Genomic DNA, 24,298 nt, shown 5'->3' on the forward strand with positions numbered 1-24,298 from the left:
TTTATATTTGTGTTGTCTAGAAGACATTGGATAGTTTTTAAAAGGGGCATGCTTATCTTATGTATTCCAAGCATGTGTCAAATTTATTTCATGGCATAGCAAGTTGAACAGTGTAGGGCAGTGGATAGATACATCTCTTCAAAACTGAGGTTTGTGAGTTTATATCTAGTTCCCAGTAGAATTTTAATTATTAAAATTTATTAGCAATAGCTGGACAGACAAAAGTACATGCAGACAGACAAACAAAAATTGAAATTTAAATACATATGTTCATGAAAAAATGTTGAGTGAAACAAGTTTCAACTTTTTACATAATATATCAAGTTTTTCACCAAAAAAACTTGAGCCGGGAAGTTATTTTAGTAGACAACATGATCAGCTGTCACTTAGGCAAGCAAGGGTATAGCACTAGGACTAGGATTATCTTTATATAAGAGAATAACACCAATAAATATAATGTAAATAAAGTTGATGATAGCAATCTTTGGCAAGCAGTGGCTAGGTATACAAAATAATGTTTTCAAAAAGATCAAACATGATATTCTAAATTATATGTTTTAGAAGAAAATTACACTAAGCTAATCAGTAAGTGATTTACTTTTGTCTACATATGCTTGCTGTCACTCGTGTTAAACCGCAATAAAATAATTTTGTTTCTAAAGCTTTGGATAAGTAATTAGTAGTAAATTTGTATCAGTTTAATTTTCGGCAGAAATATTTCTAATTGTTTTCAGCACTAATAAAGTTTGGCAAAAAACTATAAAAACTTAATCAGCCAATTTGTTTCAATTTAAACTTTGATAAAGTTTCAGGCCTCACTCAACACTAGAGAATTTGCATCAGTTTAAACTCTGGTGTAGATGTTTCATTTCTTATTCAGTACTAGTGAATGTTAAGTACTCACCATCAGTCATGGAATGTGCTCCTACAAAGATTAATAAAATAACTGGACAAACTAACTTCAGTTTAGTCGTCATCCTACGAACCTCATCATCTGCTAGTTAGCCAGAAAATGAGCAGCGGTTGGTCAAGCAAGGAATAGGAAAGTATTTTTCTACTCCGTAGTGTTGTATGATAAGGTTTCTATGCACTGTACCACTTAGCCTAAACAAACAGTAGATAACGCTAATCATAAGTTATAGCCTGTTATTATGCAACTACATGCAGCTTGAGTGTTAAAATGGCTACACAAGGAACATATCTGTGATTGAAATTGTCTGTTATGATTGACACTTGCAGTGTTTAGGCATGTCAGAAGGAATAATGTTGTTGTGGAATTCAATCCACTGAGAGCTGAGCTTAGGGCTGAGCCAAGCCGAGCTGTCCTCAGTCAGGCAGAATAAGAGGTCAGAGTTTAGCCAAGTTAGAGCCGTGCCGAGTCAAGACCGAGCTGAGCCGAGCCATGCCGGGTCAAGCCAAGTAGAATTGAGGCAGAGCTTACTAGCTATATAAGCTCGAATATTTGTGTAGAAGAGCAGAGCTGTTCTGGGCCTGTTCATTGCCTGTTACTTGATCGTTCTTGCACAACTTATGAGCTAAGCAGAAATATATGTACAAACTCATGCACCGAGTTTGTACTAGTGGAGGAAACTTGAAGGTCGCACAAAACCTTTACAATATGTACAAATTAATAACTAAATGAAACAAAATGAATAACTTAACATACAATTTTATTGTAATATACACCTTGAAAACTCGCTGCTCACCAGTTAAGGTATTTATTTCAAAATGAATAGGTAGAAAAAAACTTGCTAGTTAAGGCTATTGTAGGTGAAATATGTGCAAAAATGTTTTTTTCAACGATAACAAATAGACGAAAAAGCGACTCTAAACTCACTCATAAATTTATATACATATTTTCTAGAAAAATGCCTAGTTTTTGGTTGCTATTCATCCTTCTCTTTGCCAAAGTGTGATGCCAAATTGTTAGAGTTGTAACTAACCTGACATGTGAGTTCTTAAGGGTTATCTGCACAACTGAGGTTTCATGTTATTTACACAAAGTTGTTTGTTCGAACACTAGGTTTTACAAAAATGCCACTATTTACATGTATTTACACCAACTCTAATGCAGAAGTTTTGTAAACACCGTTCACTTTTATTAAAGGTGGTCTTTTTTGTTTAGAGTTATCATCTATAAAGCAACTCTCACTATTATGTAGTTTATCAGATGTAATAATGAGCTGAACCAAGAGAAATGTTATGTTATGATATGAATAAAGGTGAAAGTACATATATTGAGCAAGTAAGTCCGAACCTATAAATTAAAAGCAAGGTTTAGTAACAGCACCTACTATGCATAGCAATATACCTCAAATAAATATGAAGAAATACAGACTGAGTCCGATTATTTGTTAAACTTAAAAAAGTACTTCGAATAAACCAGCATACCTTGGCACTTAGTAACTATTTTTAAACCTTTGTGTCTGATTGCTACTTTGCATGCAATGTCACACAGAATGGGAAAGGAAGGTCCTAAAGAGAAGACACTTTGACACCAAATGTAAGATAGAGGTCAAATGCAATTTAATAACACTCTATTTTCTATCTTACGACATTCATTTAGTTTATAAAAGAGCTAAGAGTCAATTACGAGATCCGGTTGGTTTTCACCACACCACTGATACATCCAAAACACTTGGTTAGACTGTCACCATCTAATTGATTGTATAAAGATATTTTTGCCAGTGGAACAATAATTACGTGGCATGTTGTTTATGGAGCCAGCTAAAGAAGTCAGCAATATTTTCCTCTTCATACAGTTATCATCTAATCTGTTATCTGACATGTTGGTTCTGGTTTGCCATTGACATTCTCCTGAGTCATTCAGTGTCTTTGTGTCTTGCAACCTTTATAAACATAAGTGTTTTCCTATTTAATTAATTGTTATTGTAGCAATACGATTCTGGGATTCCAATGGTTTTTATGTATGATATATATAAGAGCTGCATCTTTAGAATCTCGTGTGTGTGCAGAATACGAAGTGCTTGAAATGAATATATTACCAGATTACTAAGTCGAGATTATAATACAATAAAGTTTTGCTGCAACCTGACAGTTCAATTATTCGATTCGAAGATTGATGGTAAATTAATTACGCCACACACAACCATCAGATTGGTGTCAGAAGAAAACAACACAATTTCGAGCGAACATCTAGACAAAAACTCGCTAAGACAGGATGACGAAGAAAGTGCAAGGTCACATAGAGCGGACACAGAAATGCAGAAGATGTCACAGGCGGTGACCACAGCAAACCAGCAAATGGCCAGATTAGATATGATGATGGAAAGAATGATGGAGAGCGAAGACGACAGGAGAGCAGACAGAAAAGGCTATGGCAGGGGAACCTACGACGATGACAGGGTAGGTAAAGATGTATCTATAAATGGTGGTAGATGTTTAAGAGGCAATGGCTCCCAAAGAGATTGGGTGAGATTTGGCTTGTCACTTGAAGGAAAGTCGGGAGAAGATTTCGAATCATTTAAAACAAAATTTCAAACATGTTGTTTCTTAAATGATGTGCCAGAAGAGTCATGGGACTTGGTACTTGGATTATACCTTAAGGGCTTAGCAGCTGCCTATTTGAGAGAGGCAAGGGAAACGCTAGGCAATGACTACTCATTCTTTGTAATTAGAAGGTTGCTGAGAGATAAGTTGTCAGCAGTGAAGGGCGAGGAACGGATCGCAATGGAAATCTCATCTGTTAAGCAGAGAGAGGGCGAGTCTGTGAGAGAATACTATGAGATATTTAGGATGGTTGTGGCGAGCAGTGTGAGCGGTGAAGAGAATGCGTTCATTCTCTTGCATTTAAGAATGGGTTTAAAGGCTAAAATCAGGAAGAGCATTACGGCATTGCAAGGCAAAACCTTAGCTGAATTGTTAAAAGCAGCAATTAGTGTTGAGACAAGATTAAAGGCTGAGAGGGTAGCTGAAACCAAAGATATTGCAATGAATTACAAGGCAGGTCCTAACCCTCCCCAAAATAAAAGGTTTGACGTTAGAAAAAGGCGGTTTTATGGATGTGGCAGTACATCGCATCTTATAGGCCAGTGTAGGAGTAGTACGGCAGTGGGTAGTAAAAGACAATTTGATGGAAGAAAAAGTTTTGGGAATAACTTTGAGAAAAGAGGGAATGATCAGAAAGCAGGACGGAATGATAGTAGGTTTGGAGGAAGGCTAAATAATTTTAGAACAAACAGGGACAACGATCGTAGAGGCAATGTTTCAGACCAGATGCCACAATGGTTTAGGCAATTTTTGACAGCCACATATTCAGGTTTGTCTAATGCTAGGGATCAAACTGTAGCAGAAAATGCTATCACCGCACAGCCTCAGCCACCTGTGCCAGTAAGGCAAAATGCAAGCAATCAGGAAGTTGTAAACAGCATTGTATTCGACAATGTAGCTTTTGATTGTGTGAGTGATGGCGAGGGTGCAAGTGAACAAGGTGTGATTGTTGAGCAATCTGAGGTTGAGAGAAATGTGGATGTGGTTGACTTTGTTAGCGAAAGCTGGGAGAGCGTGCAGTCAGGGGTGATCAAGGAAAAACTGATGACAGCGTGATTTATGAGCCAATAGTGGAAAAAGTGGAGAATGTTTGTTGGAAGCACGTCATTGATGAGGTTGAAAGTGTTTGCTCCGAGTCAATTGTTGCAAAGGTTGAGAATGTTATTTGTGAACCATTGTTTGAAAGGATGGCAGATGCTAGTGCTAGTGTAATGTGTGAGCCAGTGTTTGAAGACGCTGTGAGCGCAACCGTGCAAGCTAGCGTAATAGAATACAAAATTTTAAATTGGGAAGAAGCTGTGATTAGCCAGGAATGCGAAGTTGTGATTGGTTTGCGGGACAAGGAAGCATTTAATGACGATATCCAAGTTACCTACTCTAGCTATGAAATAGCAATTAATCACAAAGATGTAGCAGTGACTGGCAATACTTCGTTTATGAATAATACACCAGCTGACAGGACTTGCAACTACAACATCACACCCCAGGACGTGACTGTACACAGAGATAAAAGTAGGCCACTTAAAAAAACCTAATTCAGACAATTGGTTAACATTAATGACTCTTTTACTGCTATTCCCTACAGTAAAGGCTCAGACTCCAATGATTTGCAAGACTTGCCACGTAATGGTAAAATTTAAAATCCCTGATTTGCTGCCATGCATATTGCCAGACACAACTACGGCTCATGAGCCAATACCTCTGACACTGAGAGTTTTTAAGCCAAATTTTATTCAATATAGAAGCACAGCATATCACTGCAAGGTAGTGAAGGCCGTGACAACAACTCAAGCAGGTTTCTTTGGCAAAATTAAAAAGCGAACTGATGACTACTTAGGCCAGATTATGACTAAGGACCCGTGCTATGGAATGGTTACTTGGAAAACCAGCCCATATGGAGACCTGACTCAAATAGGGACCTTACATCGGACTGACAATGTAGTCGACCTGACATACCATACTGGATTTAAATGCTGTACTGATTATGAGTTTGACGTGACTAACGCTTACTTTTATGAGACGATTGTTTACAAACGACATGGGAATTCTGAGCTGATGGAAAGTCCAGCAGGCCTTACAAGTCACTGTGAATATTTATCAGGTTTTTGTGCACTACGTGATGGTTCAGCACTTTTGTGGCAACCAGAAGGCCGTGAGGAGTGTCAATATATTCCTCACCGTACTTTTCTAGGCAGGTTGCAAGATAGTACTTGGCTTAGTGACAGTGGTGAGCTCGTGTTAACTTTTACAAAGTTAAAGGTCGTGCAGCAAGACCCGATATGTGATGGTACAATAAAAGTCTCAGATCAAGGTATGGCGTGCTCTCAAACAAATGCTACTGAAAATAGAAATAGACGGGAAATAGATGGCAGAGTTACAAATGCAGAAGTAAATGCTAAATTGCGAGCGTTGGAATTACGAATTCAAACTAATTATAATCATCTCTTTCAGAGTTCCGTTAAAATCAATTGCCAAGCAATGCAGTCGATAGCGCAGTTAGTTGTAACAGCTTTAGAGCGCAACCCTACTTTAGCAGTGCGACATTTACTGAATCACACGTACATTTATGCACAACTGACACATAACCTGATATAGGTTTATCCTTGCGAGGAAATACATCAATACAGTGTAACTACAAGTGACACTTGTTCAACGCGCATCTCTTTAGAGGCATTGATTGCTGGTGAATACAAGTGAGTATGGCTTGATGCACATACAAATATTATAACTAGCATGCCCAGCCTGGATGATTGTTCAATGAACCAAGAAATTCCTGTATCGCTAAATGGCAAACTTTTCTATTATCACCACATCAGTGGTAACCTGGCCCCAATTACCGAATTTCATGACTTAACTTGATTTATTTGAACTATTCTGCTAGCATACTGAAGAATGGGACAGTGATCCATAAACTTTTACTTTACGGATGGAACGAGTTTAGTGAAAAATTCTCACTAAATGACATGACTGGCTCTTTAAGTCATCAGACTAAAATACTGGAACACTTAGGGGTAACTTCAGGATTTAGTTCTGACCCATTGAAACAGGCAGGAAACCTTGCGAATAATGTGGTCGATAAAGGCGCCTTTTCATTCCTAAAATCCTATTGTGTATTTGATGTTAAACAGGTTTGGATATTTGCATGTTGTTTCATTGTCACAATACGCGCTCTCTGTAGTTGTTTTCTTGCTTGCACAGATGCCAAAAATTTTGTGAAAAACCCAAAAGATAATGCAATGCACTATACTATTTTTGGTAGATCATATCCAGTACATGAACCAAAGGATACAAATATTGCAAAAGCCGTACATCAGACTATAGGTTCAAACAAACCAATTTCTAGTGAGATGACTGAGGAGGTAGTCTGTGAAGTTATTGAAATGGAACAGGCTACACAGGCAGAACCTTTACCAGACCAAAACAATGTGACTGATGGAACATCTACGGACTTAGGACCTGTGGTTTCTCATGAACCAACCAGAAGACCAGAAACAAGACAGCTGACTGCTAGTAGACAATACGCTAGAAAAATAGAGCAGGCTAGGTCGAGATGTGATCAAAATACGAGAAGAGCACCTACACTAGCTGATTTAATGTGCAACACAGCTAAGGCTATTCATGAGTCTATGGTTAGGGATTGAATTGGCGATGCTGAGATAAGTGGGTTGTTGGATAGTGGTGCACAGACAAGCACTATTTGCCAATCCTTGTGCAATGAACTAGGCCTGAACTCTTGGATTAAGTCCACAATGAAATCAATACGGGGCGTTAGTGGTGATATAGTAAAAGGTATTGGTGAGGTATATGTGACATTACGGTGTGAAGGCCGACAACCAGTGAGTGTGTCATTGCTAGTGATTTCTGAGTGCAGATACAGAATGATATTAGGAGTGAACTCTTTAAAAAGCATGGGCCTGCTGTGTTTGGATTACACATCTGGTAGATTAGTAATGGTCAATTACAAAAACAATTATCGCCAGCAAAAATCAGGTGGGTCAGGGAAAACATTAGACAGCTGCGTGGTTAGTGGTACACAAAAAGGGGGATACGACAGTGTACTAGCAAATAAGAACTTGTTCTTCCCACCCATGAGTGACAACATGTTTTGTTTGCCATGTCAAAAGGTTGCTAAGCAATGTATTTTTGAACCTGTAATGGCTGATCCTGCTTTAATGTTTGCAAAAACCTTAAGCCCATGCGATGGTATGGTTCGCTGTAGAGTTGTGAATACATCAAAACATTGTATTTAAGTGTTCACGGGAACCCCGTTGGGTACGTAACAGGAATTACCAGAAAAGAGAATGGTAGATGTTAATTTGAATAACATTCTGAAAAATGATCAATTGTCTGACCCGATCAGCAAAATTGATTTAAGTAAATCTGCTCTTTCAGTAGCCGGTCAGCAGAAATTCGGAAAGTTTTTAAAAGGCAAGCACATGGCATTCTGTCACAGATTCTGAGTGCTGTATATAGTATCATAAACAAAGTTATAGCATAACAATAGCTATTGCGCAATACGCTGATGAGTCATAATCACAAATTTAGAACATTGTTCTATTACTAGATTTTTCCTGAATGGATTTTCTGGAAGTTTCTAGAATAATTGTAAGGAGGTATAAATAGCCTGACTGCAGCAGTTCATAACAATTTGGTTTGCATTGTACATGCCTACAAGTCAGCAATAAAGGATTATTTTATACTCTCACAGCAATCCTCGGCATATTATTATATAGACACTATATTACTTATACATAGTTAGCCGCAATACTATACCCGGACGTCTTAACTCTTAGCCTTGTGCAGGCATCAGGATACAATCACATCACCAGATATCTCGAACCTGTCACATTGCATCACCACTTTGTGACACATTCGCTAAGCATGATTATGACCTCGGTAGAGTTTCGGGAGTTTCAGGTAGAGTCTGTGATACAGGGAACGCACGACCAGTCCGTAGAGCACTTTACCGAGTGCCAGTGGCGCATAAACAACCATTGGATAAAGAAATCTCCAAAATGTTGGCGACTGAAGTGATTGAACCAGCCCTGGACAGTGCGTGGGCATCTCCTGTAATCTTAGTTGAAAAGTGCAATACAGATCAAATGAGAATAGTAAATGACTATAGAAAGGTAGATGTAAGCGCGCACACAATTTCTTTTCCCTTGCCTCATCAAGACAGCATTAAAGAAATTTTGTCTGATCAGGCACTTTACACAACCCTAGACTTGCAAAAAGCCTACTGGGAAATTAGCCTTGATGAAGAGGATGACCGGCAAAGATCAGCCTTTGTAACACACAACGGCATATATCGCTATAAATAAGGTTTTACCATTTGGCTGGTCAAATTCACCTCAAGTTTTTCAACGCGCAATTTCTACTATTCTGGCTGGCCTACAATGGAATACTCTTCAAGTACTTCTTGATGACATTTTGATTTTCAGTCCTAATGATGTTGACGTTCACATAAGTCGTGTGGGAGCTGTTTTGAATAGGTTTATAGCTAATGGTATCAAGATAAATCCAGAAAAATCTTCTTTTGCGAAAAGTGAGGTACAATATTTAGGAACTGTTTACAGCAAGTATGGTAGTAAACCAGCACCAGGACTAATCGAGAAAATTGTAAAGTTTCCAGCACCTCATGATTTGACTTCTCTTTGAAGAGCCATAGGCATGTTGAACTTCTATAAAGCGTACATCCCTGTTTTCTCAAATCTTGCTAAACCATTATTAGATTTGCTAAAGGCAAACAAAAGTTTTAACTGGACAGAAGAATGCGAAATGAGCTTTCAAGCATTGAAAACAAAATTAAGTGAATTTCTTGTTCTAAGACATCCAGATTTCAGTAAAACTTACTTTTTACACACAAATGCAAGTGGATTTGCGATAGGTGCGCCATTGTGCCAGGAATTTGGTGGCAAGCTACATCCTATCGGTTACCATAGTAGAGTTTTGAACAAAGCAGAGAAGAACTATAGCACCTATGAAAGGGAAGGTTTGGCTATTGTGGATGCGTGCAAACACTTTAGACATTTCATACTTGGGCATGAAATAGTATGCATAACAGATCATGCTCCTTTACGCTGGCTAATGTCATGTGATCATAGAAGTTCTATGTTAGCCAAGTTTTCTTTGAAATTGCAAGAGTACAGTCTCAAGGTAGTTTACAGGCCTGGTCGAACTAATGTTGTTCCAGATGCCCTGTCAAGAGTTGAAATAAGTGAAGCTTGTGTCGTGGGCATCAGTGAAACTCATTTATCATCGGCAGAACAACATTTGCTGATTTTTAAAGAAATGCAGAAAAAAGATCCGTTTTGGTCTCAGTTGAAAAAAAAAATTACACTGAATAAAGCCTTTGAGAATAGTCTTTCTATGACCCAACAGCGGCACGTACAGAATCAATTTCAAAACTATTTAGTTCAGGAGGGTGTCCTGTATTACTGCCCGCCAGACGCCATTAGACCGCTGCTCTGTGAGCCAGAGAAAATGCAATTTGATTTGTTAGTGACTTACCATTCTGGTCTGTTTTCATGCCACATAGGTAGAACGAGGACATATAAGCGACTAGCTCAAAAATACTTTTGGTTGGGTGTGTCTAGAACTGTTGCCGACTTTGTGGCTGCATGCGTCCCTTGCAATCAAAGGAAAGGTTCTTATGTTAATCCAGTTTACCCTCAGCAATCGATAGAATGTGAGCGTGTGTGGGGTAGAATAGCCATGGATCTTTTTGGGCCACTATCTGTAACAGAACAGGGAAACACATATTTGCTTGCATACCAGTGTAGTTTTACGAAAAATGTGATAGCTAAACCAATAAAAGACAAAACTATGAAAACGGTGGCAGAAACTTTCATCGAACATATCATACTACCTACTGGGGTGCCTGATTCAATTTTGGCTGATGATGGTTCTGAATTTAGCTCCAATCTCATGGCTGAATTAGCCTCCATTTTCAACATCAAGAAGTTGACAATAACCCCGTACCATGCAGCAAGTAATGGCATGATAGAACGTTTCTTTTCTATGTATTCCGGACTGATTTCAACAGTTATCAATAAGCAACAAACTAGCTGGGATCTCATGACAAAATTCGTACTTCATGCTTACAATAACACCGAGCATGTGAGCACTGGTTTCACCCCGACCTACTTAGCATTCAGTAGAGAAATTGACATTCCGTATGATATCTGTGTGCCTTTGTCAATGCCACATTCCTTTTATGCGAGTGATAAGGACAGTCTGCGAGTTATGAGAGAATCGATGGCTACGGCATGAGCACTATCTAGGGATAATATTGAGGTAGCTCAAGCAAATTACAAATTTTATCATGATGCACATACTAAGGGGCACCAATATCAAGTTGGAGACACAGTTTACGTTCTGGTGCCTAGACTGTCTGGTGTTGATCAAGTTAGAAAGTTCACATCTATGTATCACGGGCCATGCTGTATCACTAAGCTGCGAGGGCTCAATGCATATGTTAGAGCAATGGGAACCACAGGTCATCCAACTGGCGTATAGTTCATTACTCATCTTGAGCGCTTGAAAAAGGCCAAATCTCCTCTTACCATGGACACTCCAGTGCCCAATTATGTTTCAAACAAACGAGACCGTAACACGGCAGCGACTTTGGCAGATATATAAAAGAAGCCCATAGTTTCTAAGCATAGTTACAACCTGAGAAGCTCTGCTAAAAAGTAAATAACTAATTAAAATGTAAAAATAAAACTTGTATTTAACTTTAATTACAGTGATTAAAAAAAAGGAAACAAATGGTTGTATATTGATGCTAATCAAATAGTTAAAATTCAAATTCAGAAACTGATGATAGATCATCGAGCTGGTCTAGAGGGATCATGGTATTATTAAATGGTGCAGGTCTATGTTTAGTAATAAGATGTCCAGTGCGTCGACGATAATAAAATTTGTATATAAACCCAAATAATAGCAAAATGACTAATATGGAGATCAGTGGGACAAGCCATGTCCAGTAAGAATTAGTTTTTGTGTTAAGTGGATAATCAGTTGTTGGGGATGTAGTGTTGTTAATCACGTTTGAATTCCTGGATGCATCGTTGTATAGTGGAGTGTTGAGATGATCTGTTGTTAATTCTGGGTAATTGTAGTATTCTAAAACAAATATTCGTTAAATACTTGATAGTCTACTTACGTAAAACATATTATATCTGGAATAATCGTAGATGCCAATCAAAATAAGGAAAAGTTAGGTTTTAATTATTAGACCATTTAAAAAAAAGTAACTTGTCTCCCTGACGAATTTCCTTTGTTGTTAGCGACAAAGGAAATTTATATATATATAACATATATATAATATATATAATATATTATATATATATAACTATATATATAAATGTATATATACTTCACAATAGCATCTGATGATTACTGCATGCAGTATGAAACTTTTAGTCATAAACTATTGCTAAAAAATTTTCCATTTTTGTATTTATATATATGTATATGTATATTGGCCATTTCAGATAAGTTGCTAGCTGAATTTCAATCGGCTGCTCTTACAACGGACCTACGCCCTGATGATGAAGAAATTGACTGGCACATGAAACCTCTTCATGGTGCTTACCACCAACAAATATCTAAGGTTGGCGATCTTGACCAGACATATATGTTGCTGAACAAAGGAAACCTAAGGGCCAATACAGAGTCACTAATCATGGCAGCCCAGGAGCAAGTGCTCCCAACAAGGCAACTCCAAACGAAAATCTATCACACTAGAGATGATCCTAAATGCAGACTGTGCAAAGAAGCACCTGAGACCATCCAACACATCATCAGTGGATGCAAGAAGCTAGCAGGAAACGCATACACTGAGCGGCATAATCATGTCGCAGGTGTTGTGTATAGAAGTCTATGTGACGAGTATGGTCTTAATAAACCACAACACTAGTGTGAAGCTCCTGGTAAGGTCAATGAAAATGACCGCGCTAAGATCCTCCGGGACTTCTACATCCTAACTGACAAGCATGTCCTAGCAAACCAACCAGATATAGTGGCGGTAGACAAGGAGAACAAGAGGGCTACTATAATAGATATAGCAGTACCTAATGACTACAATATAGCTAGCAAAGAAAAAGAAAAGCTAGCGAAATATCTCCCTCTTGGAGAAGAGATTGAAAAATGCTGAAATGTAAGAACAACTGTAATCCCAGTAGTCATTGGGGCACTGGGCGCAATAACACCGGCGCGTAAAATGTGGCTTGCCCAAATACCAACAACAATCAATTCAGGAGAGTTGCAGAAAAGTGCGCTATTGGGAACAGCTAAGATCTTGAGGCGAGTGCTCAAACTCCCAGGTCTCTGGTAGGAGACCCGAGTTAGAGCAGAATTTACCACCCATACGGGGTATCCGGAGTGAGGAAACAATTTAAAAAAAATATATATATATATATATATAAGTACATGAGAAGGTACATGAGAAAGGCATTCATCAAACTTAAGAATATATTGTACAGACTGATGAATGCCTTTCTCATGTACCTTAATAAGTATGTTATTATTTTATCTATTTAATGGCTCCCATCGTCAACCCTTAACTACATACACCTAATTCATAAACCGTCTGTTGTTTTCCAAAAGGTGGTAAAATCATATCCAAATACATGTAGGTTACATATGAGTAATTAAACAGAATAATTTTACCGTAGAGTTAGCGGCTATTAAAAGACGTTAGTTTCTTATGACAAGTCACTACATATTTCCAATTAACAAACTCAAGAATATCCAATGCATTCGTGGGTCTTAATATTAAGCAGATATTATAATACGCATTTGTACAGGTCATAACAGCTAAAATTTATTGAAATTGCCAAAGCATGCTTAGAATGTACCTTTATGGAGCATCAAGATCCCATAATTGTATCTGTCGATCATAAAGGGCCGCTTCGTCTTTTGTAATGGTTTGTCCAGACATATTTCTTAGAACTTGTAGGTTTAAGAAGGGTTTTTATTTCTTGTTCTTGTCTCAGCGCAATTATCCAACTCCAACAATGCACGCCTAAGTTTTTAATGCACATCGGTTTTCTGGACCTTTTGCACAACTCCAATTAGACTGCGCAAAAAGAACAGTTGGCGAAGGGAATCAATCAAAGTCTGACTTAGCGTTCTTTATTAAAAGTTGCTAAATACTAGGAAATTACGCAAAAATTTAAGCGTCGAAGCTACGCAAATCCGTACTCTGCTGCCAGTGGAGTGAAGCTAAACCAAAAACCTTTCCCTAAAACATATCTTTGATCTTTTGATTTTAGTACATCAAAACTGACATTTGGGTGCTACTTTGCTCGTCACATGTTTTAAGAGGGATGATACTTTGCTTGTCACATGCCTTTAAGAGGCAAAGAAAGCTCTTAGATTTTGTAGTTCACTCTATAAGTGCATGAACAATGGGGTTCTAAGTAAGGAGCAGAACAAAAAGATGCCCAAATACATGTAGCCTACGATGACTGAATTGTGAGGATAGTTTCAGTTTAAAGATAAAAGAGCGGTCTACAACCAAAAACATACTTCTGCAGTGGTTAACTCTTTCAACCATTAAAAAATCCTTTCATACTTTGGTATTTATTATCGAATCCTTGCATCGCTGCCTCAAACACACAGAGCAAATTATAAAGCACAATGAATTGTCTCTGTTGTATTCCCTCAAATGGTTGTGTTTATTAGTATGCTGAACTCAGTGCACATCGGGTTGATAGAAAGATCTCCTACTTATATAGTCAGAGGCTTGATAGCAATTTTCTTGAATAGCAAAAAGCATTTGTTTCATAGGAGCATGTTTAAAAGTTCTATAGCAAAATAGAGCAAATTTACCATTAAAATACATGCTTAGTTGGTTGTGTAGTAAATTGAAATGTCTAAACAGTTCCAGAAGTTTATTCTACTAGTTTGAGTGGGTCATTGTATGTCTTTATTAATTAATGGGAAATTTATATAGGACTATAAAGGTACAGCAGTGACTACCTAGACTTGGCAAAGCCCTCATTCGTTGTGATCATAATTTATAGAAACGGATCTCCGTATCATTCACCCAAATAGTGCAAGTTGGGAATACTATGAGCCTGTCGAATGCAGACACATCTACTTTATGAAGTGAAACCTCAGAGCAACTAGATTAAGATTTAGTTATCTTGATTAACTATTGCTGGTACCAACCTATCTTGCTGATTGATGTCATCAAGGTAGCACATTCTACCTCTCTATGATACGAACTCCCTGAACTCGCAGCTGCTATAGAGAAAGTTGATGACCAGTACTGAGCCAGTAGTTTTTATAGTGACAGCTAATGACTAAGTTAGTCATCAGCTATCACCATAAGCTACTAAACCACTGATAGTTGATAAACATTTCTGAACCAGCAGTTCTATAGTACTAATTGATTATTTGTATAAAACTAGCAGTTCCTATCATGGTAATTGATGAATGGAACTGAACCAACAGTTCCTATAATAATAGCTATTGAATGAGCTGTTATTACAGTAGTATTTACTTCTAGTCTACTGGTCTTTTAAGAAATTATGATCTAAATGAGGCACTTGCTTCTGACACTGACTTAATAATTAGTCAATAACAAACAAAGATGATTGCATGTAGCTTCCATGTTGTATATCATGACCTTTTTGATGGCCAAGTATTTTCATGAAACTAGTATTAAAGCAAGGAGAGCCATCAGTGATGTCTGAGTAAGAACGGTATACCATCACCAAGATGTGGATGCAAGAATGAGTCTGAAATCGGCAATTATATCTTGCTAGCAAAAATTGCTATGGTAGCAAATCATTTGTGAGATAAGCACTGTTGCAGTAAATTGTGTTTTCACACATTTTTTATTAGATGATATAGGTTTTCACATTTTTAAAGTCTAAAAGAAATGAAAATGTAGGAAAATGTGTTTACCACGCTAGTAAAAAATAAGGAAGTACAACAAGTAATAGATGTCCAGATTTGCTTCAAAAGCTGCTAGCATTGTTTTGCAGTTTACCAAATGTCTCTAGCCATAGTTAAATTGTGAGCAGTTTGTTTAGCAGCTGATCAGTTGAGAAATATTGGAATCAATGTTCAGAAGAAGTAGAAAAATTTATATTGTCTTATATCCTCACCAACATTGTCTGTGATGTCAACCAAGACAATTAAACTGGTAGAACTAAATGGAACAATATAAACATCAAATAATCAAACATAAAACTATCAGAAAATTAAATAATTCATAAGCATTGGAAATCTAAGCTTTATAGTAAAAAATGTCTAAAAAATGTTTTTGCTATTGTGTAACTTCTGGCGGGCCACTCACTCAGATGTGATGCACTTTCTGTGTAGGCACTCAGGACTTGATAGATAAACTCATATTGGTTCTAAAACGCACAAAACAAAAGAATCAGTTGATATGCTATGATAACTCTCACTCTCTTTTTAGATACTCTGTTATGTTTTTATTAAGATTACAGTAGACACTTCTATAATGTAAGTCTATAACGTGACATAAAGTCCACATAACGTAAATGATATCTGTAAATATTTTGCTTCGTACTACCCCAAAATTTCATACAACATACAGTGTTAAGCTAGTGTGAGTTCTCGAAATGTTCTTTTGCTGAACTCGCAAAAGAAAAATGTGTACAGGGTTACCTCTATTACATGTGCTAATACCCAAACAGTCCAGTTCACCATGAGAGATTGTTCGGTATGTCAATAAAACACAAAGAAAAAGCTGCTGAACCCTTATATAAAAATAGTATAAGCAATCGATTGTTGCAGATGTTGGAGTGTTGGTCTACCAATCTGACTGGCAGGCGTAATTATTTGTCAGAAGTTATCTTTCATCCTACCCTTGAACTCAAGCAATGGGTTGTTCGACATACAGATAAACACCCCTCTTATTACAGTAAAGATATAATTTTTATTTTACTGGTACTTTATTTTAAAAATAAAATGTCTTTTATTTTTTTCTGTACAGCATAGAACATTCTGTCAAGAAAAAAAGAAAAGTCGATGTACATGTAAGTTGATATTGAAGGTGTGAGCTTCCCTTAAAGGTTGACTTGCAACAAATTTCAAATTACAGTTATTTGGTATCAAAAGATTCACCATATCTTACTCTGTTGTGTTGTAGGTGCCAAATATGTGGAAATGTGATTACAAGCTCTTAAAAGCTCAATAACGAAAAGCCGCCATAGATTGGAACTTGTTTATTTCTCTGACAAAGTCATTACAGTTTGGTTATTGTTTTGTCATGTGATGTTCTCACATGAATTGAAGGCCATTAAAAAGTTAAATATAAAACTTATTGTAGCACTAGGTTATGACAAACACTTCGAGTTTTACCGAAGACCCCATATCAAATAAAGGAGCTCGCTACTTTACAGTTTTCTTTTGGCTTGATCTAATCGTCTAGTTGTAATCTGATCATGTGACCCAATACTTCGCAAATAACTTTTGCACTCCTTTTCGATTATCAAAAGTGACCAACAGGCTCGTCTTAATTATCAAACAATGATATACACTCCTTCGAGGTAAGGTTAAAAAATTAAATGAATTTTTACTGTAAGTTTTAAGATATCACTGCTAAAAGTGACAGCATTACAATGACAATAAAATTGACGCATAAGAACAATAGACACAGTTTTATTGAATGTGTGAAGAATATTTGTGAAAATATTTCGAGGAATGAGGTTGCATGAAAGTGCAAACAGAAACCATCTCCCACAACTACATCGCATTTGAGCCGTTTTGGAAAGAGAATCCGAACTACGGCGGTCTCGTGTGGCTGCGATTGACTGTTCGGTTTTAGCTTTTAAGAGCTTTCAATCACATTCCCACATATTTTACACCTACAACACAGCAGAGTAATACATGGTGAATCTTTTAATATGAAACAACTGTAATGTCAGTTTTGTTGCAAGTCTACCTTTAACCTATTGTAAAATTATTGCAATAATGGACCATAATTGAGTGAAAATGATAAGGAAAAGGTTGTCTATTCAATTCAATAGTTCTGCAGCTATGGCACAGCCACTAAACTGAAAAATCAAGTCTTTTTTTGTCTTTTCTGAATACTGGCAGAGGAAAGTTTCTGAAGGTCTTGAGGTAGATCAGGCATTTACATTGTACATGTATTTCACTGCAGGTATAACGTAAAATCCCTATAACGTAAACACTCCCGGAAAAGATTATTCACATTATCAGAGGGTCTACTATAATTATGTTAGAATTACTTAATAACATCGATACCTTGATATCAGTTTGCATCGACATAATTACCATGAGACCATAATTCTAAGAGTGGATTTTTGCTAATGGTTTGATTTCACAAGAATATGCAAACTAATGAAAGCAGTTGGTTGTTTGTTGGCAGAGTCTCCTACTCATCGTTGCTATTATAACTTCAAATTTGCAGATAGAAAACAGCTATTGAGTTCTGGCACTAATCAATGATAAATGGATTTATAGCTCTCATAACAAAACAGTTAATTTATCAATAGTTTTAATGGGGAAATGAACGATTCTTTTTGTACGCAGTTGTTTTCGTTGCATTAAAGTTAAAAATGGAAAAATCCTGCTAGTTTTTGACTAAAATCCTGACTGCATAATAAATCAGGTTCAAAAAATTGCTACCTAAACCAACTTATCATTTTTCTTAATAAATAAATTTATGCAAACATTGTTCCCTCAAATGCATGCTTAAACATTCGAACTGTTCATATATTAATTACATCAATTCTAGTTTTGGTCTAATGTTGCCATATTACCCAAGCTTTCAACATGCATGTCGGTAAGTGGTTACAATTTCTGTTCCTATGGTAACAACTGGTTAATATTAAAACACGCTAGAACATACCGAGCTTGCAATGAAGTGAGGTCGTCGGTGCTTGGCCATCACAACAGGGTTATAGACACCAGCTTCTTGCTCAGCTTTGAGTTTCTCAATAGCGTTATAAGAGGTGATAAAGGTGCAACATCGAGTCACTCCATTGCTGCAAACATAAGTTCACAACCTTAAGTCTTGTATCACTACATTTTACAAACATTTACTAATCAGTGACATCTTATAGGCTACGTCAAATTGAGTGACATTCGGAAGGGCATATGATGGCATCACGAGCTTATTATATATAAAACTAGCTGCATTACCTGTCTACAGGAGCAGATTCACGGGCAGCATAAGGTTTATTGAGAGTTGGCTTTCATGCCGTAAAACAACTCCAAATATGCAGTTACATCTCCCTCTCTCCATCTCTCCCTCTCTCTCTCTTCCCTCTCTCTCCCTCTCTCCGTCTCTCTCCCCTCTCTCCCCTCTCTCTCTCCCTCCCTCTTTCTCTCCCTCTCTCCTCCTCGCTGTCCCTCTCTCTCTCTCCTTCTCTCCCTCTTTCCCCTCTCTCCGTCTCTCCCCTCTCTCTCTCCTTCCATCTTCCCCTCTCTCTCCCTCCCTCTTTATCTCCCTTTCTCTCTCCCTCTTTCCCCTCTCTCCCTCTCTCCGTCTCTCCCTCTCTCCGTCTCTCCCCTCTCTCTCTTTCCCTCCCTCTTCCCCCTCTCTCTCTCCCTCTCTCTCTCCCTCCCTCTTCCCCCTCTCTCTCTCCCTCTCTCTCTCCCTCTCTCCCCCCCTCTCCTCCTCGCTCTCCCTCTCTCTCCCCTTCTCTCCCTCTCTCTCTCCCTCCCTCTTCCCCTTCTCTTCCCCCTCTCTCTCTCCTCCCCTCTCCTCTTCGCTCTCCCTCTTTCTCCCCTTCTCTCCCTCTCTCCCTCTCTCCCTCCCTCTTCCCCCTCTCTCTCCCTCTTTCTCTCTCTCTCCCCCCCCCCCCTTTCCTCCTTGCTCTCCCTCTCTCTCCCCTGCTCTCCCTCTCTCTCCCTCCCTCTCCCCCCCTCTCTCCCTTTCTCTCTCTCTCCCTTAGTTCAACGCAACACTTGCGGATAGACATTTTTGGTTTTTCTGTCGGGCGTATGAAGAAACAGTTTTCGGCGTGTGCCTACTTTTGAGCAGGCGACGTATAGCTGGTCATGGCTGATGCAGGGTGACAGTAAGTCAATAGCAGCTGCTCTCTTTCTTTTCAGAATAGCGTATTGCAACCCTCGGAATACTCGTGAAAGTTCTGTAATAGTAAGTTACAGTAGGCCTACTCGTAGCTGGAAAAAATTAGTAACTCGGCTGCTGAAGGAAATGAACATGACCCACTATCACGAACAGCGGCAAATCCAACGTTATTAAGTAGTGGAGATGTGGCAATTCATAGACAATACAACGTCGTATAAGAAACACTTACCTTTTTGATGTGAAAATTTAGTAGGTGAGAAATGCGTTTTTCCAGTGGCTCCAAGAAACAACCATTTACGTGACCTTCTCGGTACACGTTGGCAGTAAATATTAATTGCATGTAAATAACTACTCGTTAATTTATTTTATTTAATGAATAGTACATTTGTATAGCTGTATAGACACCTTTGTATAGGCCGCAAAACTCAGGAAAGGTGCTTTTTAACAAGGCAGAAAATTTGCCGTTTAAAAAGCGTGCTAACCGGGGATTTCGGTTAATGCGCTCGATCGGTGAAAGAAAAACAACAGAATCGCCACACCTTTATATAAGCCGCTTGGCTCAAATCGTCAGAGAAAAGTAGCGGCTAATAGTCCATATTACGAAATTACGATATTTAGTATTCATATTAGTTCGGTTGGCTTCGTTCGACCGAATGGAAAAAGAAAGACCGCTCTATAATTTATTTACCGTTACTACACATATTAATTCAGTTCGCTTCGTACGACCGAAATTCGTACGACGATAAAAGGAAAGACCGCTCTATAAGGCGGACAATCAATCAATCAATCAGACAGACAGACAACGATTGCCATTTATATAGTAGATGTGTCAATGATTGCGAAAAGGAACAAGGATTTGAGCACAACCAAGCAGCAGCCAATTTTCTAGGCATTAGCTAGAAAGGTTAATCTATCGGTTGTAACAAAAATCTTCAGCAATTTATTCATTTGAAACTTCACTCAAAATAAAATATTTTATTTTTGTTCAATTTGTCTCTTTGAGCAGTTTGTAAGACTTGAAAGTTTTTTTTTATCCAATGTGTTGCTACTTATCGATGCAGAATTTGGAAAATGTTTTGTTGGGCAATCATTTTTACTCAATTTAGAGAGAGTTACACAACATTAAAAAATCTGACAGTCGAAATAACTCTTACTAATTAATTTGAATTCTAACACATTATATCTACCTTTGCTGAGAAAACAAACAGCAATAAAAACGTAGATAAGAATTAGACAAAACTTTATCTGTCGTGACAGGAATTTAGTCAACAGACTTGAGTGAAGCACATTTGATCTACGAGATTTTGGTTTAGAGGAATCTTGGCAAAAAAGTGTGACAGCAATAGGTTTGTTTTTATAAATTAGATTACAATGGTTTTCATAATATAGCACAAAGTTTAGAAATTCTAGACAATTTTTTTGCTAAGTTGAATTTAATTGAAAGAAGTTTACCACTAAATTAAACAAATCAGAAAGCGTCTAAAGGTTGAGAGTAAGTACCTCGAGAAAATCCATTTTTTATGCAGCTTTTAAATCCCGATATAAGACTCAAGTTTTGTATTAAAGATCTGGTGATTCTTTTATATAAATACATACAATTCAGTAGTAACAGCTGGTGAATTTTAAAATAAAATCACCTTTTCTAGTTACATTTGTCTACAATGAAATTGTTGCTGCCACGCTTTATGACTAAATGTTCATTTGGCTGAATGACTATATGCCAAACTTTTGTCTACATAATCGTCTGCTGATTGCATGATGGCCAAACCTATGGCCAGTGTAGTCGAATACTATAAAATACTTGCAGGTGACGCAGACTCTGTTGTTGCCTGTTTGCTGTTGTTTTTTCTCAAGAGCTCATTGTAATTGGAGAATGGTATCAGTATAAGGTATGTCTGCTTCCCATTCCATGGCAACCATAATCTGAACTGCCCCTGGTTTTTTCTGTAAACAAATAAATATGAAAATCTCAGCAAGCCGCAATTTTTAAACTACAGTTTAAGGTAAAGAGGAAAAACGTGGAAGTAGATTCTATGATAACTGAATGTGCATGCAGAGACCTCAGTGAGCTCCATCAAGAAATGACGATACATAGGGAGACATCAAGATTTATGTAATAGAATTGAAAATACACAAAAGAGTAGAAGAAAGTATACACAACTATCTGGTGAGACCTGCAATAAAAAATCAGGTTCCGGTGGAAGAAATAGGCAAAATGGAAAGACTATATGTGTTATGGTGAACATCGGCACATTAAAATGCGTTACGTAAGGGAAAAGGCAATCCGAATTCAGCAAACTTTGACCGGTATTGATGGAGACAATTGGAACTTACCCTGCAAAATAGAAGTAGGCGTAATAGCAAAACAACTTAGAAGTGCCTCTAAATAGGTGAAAGAGAGACAAATCTAAGCTGAGGCAAAATGATTGTGAGGGTAAAACTAAATCAGTTTGGCTGAGTGAACAAATTAGCTCAGAATTGGCAACGCATCCCAATTGGATGAAAAAGGGTTATCTATAAGATGTAGGCCTAAAATAGATCTTTTAATGGAGTGTTGTACTTCATAATAGGTCATTTAGTTGCAAGTTGTATGCGAAAAAAATTTGCTTAATAGGATGGTATAGGCTGAAAAAAGGTCACCATGAAGGATTTTGTAAGCTAAACTAGGTCACCTTGTAAAGTTTTACAAACTAAAATAGGTCAATTAGTAGCAAGTTATACGCAAAAACAAATAACCTAGTAATATGGAAAAGTCTAAAATTGATTACCAAGCAGGATGTTATCAACAAAAAAGTTCAATTTTTAATGTCTTACAGGCTAGAATAGATTTCGCTATACATATCAAGCAATCACTAACTAGATAACTTAAACTTGTTTTTGAAACTATCACTTCTTTCCTTGTCAGAGAGAACTCATGCATTCACTGATATGTTTGACTCGTACTGAATGGATTCACAATGTGCAAAATATTGTCAGAATATTTGTAGTAGTGTTCAAATCAGCTATTTACTTCACTCACTTTCCTTTAGTGTTGATCAACTATTAAAAACTACGAAGAAATATTTATAGAGGGTGATTGGCAGCACGGTCTTACATTCTCGGGTTCGACTTTCAGCGAGACATCTGCAATCTGGCCAGACTGTTCAGTGCTGATGCGGGAGATGGAATATGGTTTGATGACCAGATTTTCACCATCTTTCCTGGTATAAAACGGTACCTAAATACAACAATAGCAATAACATGAGTGTCTTTTTTATCAAGCTTGTTCCTAAAGGTATCATGGCATCAGAGTTTTTGTTTTTTACAAATTATGAATTTGTGATTACTATGCAGATATATAAAACATGCAAGACAAGTCTTCTCTCATATTTATAGTTTTAAGACATTCAACCTTCATTCTTGAAGAGCAGTCGACTTGAATGTATCTTAGCATTCACAATCACCCTCTATTGTAATATCTCACTCAAGACATGCAGTACACTGCTATCTGCTTTCTTGCTACCTTAAGAATGCTCTATTCACTGCACATCCACAACCTGGCATATAAAGTCCTACTTCTGCTCCTCTAAGTAAGGACTACGATATCCAGTTGGTGCTATTATACAAATTCCTACCTGCGCTCCTTCAAGTTGCGCTATCACATTTATATTTTGGTCAAGAGCCATTTTCCAAAAGTCCGTCACAGTGTTGGAGAAAGGCAGCTGGGTAGCAATCCAATGATTCCTTTCTCTATGAGCCTAAAAAGTAATTGTAGTTGAAGTTTTAATTTGTGACCAAAGAAGGGGTTTTGCTGTTATAATTATTTTGTTTGATTCTATGCGCCCCTTTATGCATACAGACATTTCTTATAAAACTCTGTGAATCAGGAGAATGAGACTGTTACTAACAGCCTAATTTATAACTTGTACATAATTTGAGCAAGAAACCAGTTTCATGTGATATGGAAAGGTATCTTTAAACCTTTTGCTACCAAAGGAACAGGAGGTTCTGCTTATGTGGCAGAGAGATTTTCAGCAGATTTAGAGTATTAGTAGCAAGATTTGTTCTACATTTACTAGCAGGACTGACAAAGCACTGTTCTAATAACAGTTATTGGCAATAAACAACAGTTATTAACAGCAATAGTTCAAGCAAACTAATCATCACCACATTGTATATAAGCTTGTTCATGCGTCTGACCTTAGACAGCCATATTTACCTGAGACTTCGAAGTTTTGAGTGAATGTAGCAGTTACTTTATAGTGGTAATACGGGAGAGTAAAAGTTGAATTTCCTTTAAAGAAGCAAGATTATTTTATGGCATTGCAAAACAAATACATGTAGCAGTAGTTGGGCTTATTACAAGGTCACTGTTATTGAGTAGAGTCATAGAGAATTAAATCAGAGAGCAGTATGCTATCAAAGTCATTGAAACTTATCAGAGAAACTTATCAGAGTTGTGTGCTCTCCCATGTTGGAATATAAATAGGATAATATGTATTTCTTCAACAGCAAGTTAATCAGCTAAATAGAAATAGAAACTTCAAAGTCTGAGATAATTCTGATTGCTTAGGCATATTAAACAAACAACCTTTTAGGCAACTTGAGAGAACAGTGTTTGGTTTTGATAAGCTATTGAAAGAATCAATTGTGAAATGGAAGTTTTGTTTAAAAAGTAATTCTTGGCAGCATTTGAGCCAATTATAATACCAAAATGAAGTTTATACCAAAACTTGAAAGCACTAAAGTACTTGCTGTGTA

The 24,298-nt window shown here is 37.4% G+C and overlaps 1 pseudogene; it reads right to left on the minus strand.

The window, feature by feature from the left end:
• Positions 1 to 10,165: 10,165 nt before the first annotated feature.
• The window catches only part of LOC137400412 (SUMO-activating enzyme subunit 1-like), a 36,572-nt pseudogene continuing 22,439 nt past the window's right edge, over positions 10,166 to 24,298 (minus strand).

The sequence above is a fragment of the Watersipora subatra genome, chromosome 7 (genome assembly GCF_963576615.1).
Source record: "Watersipora subatra chromosome 7, tzWatSuba1.1, whole genome shotgun sequence".
Classification (NCBI taxonomy): Eukaryota; Metazoa; Bryozoa; class Gymnolaemata; order Cheilostomatida; family Watersiporidae; genus Watersipora; species Watersipora subatra.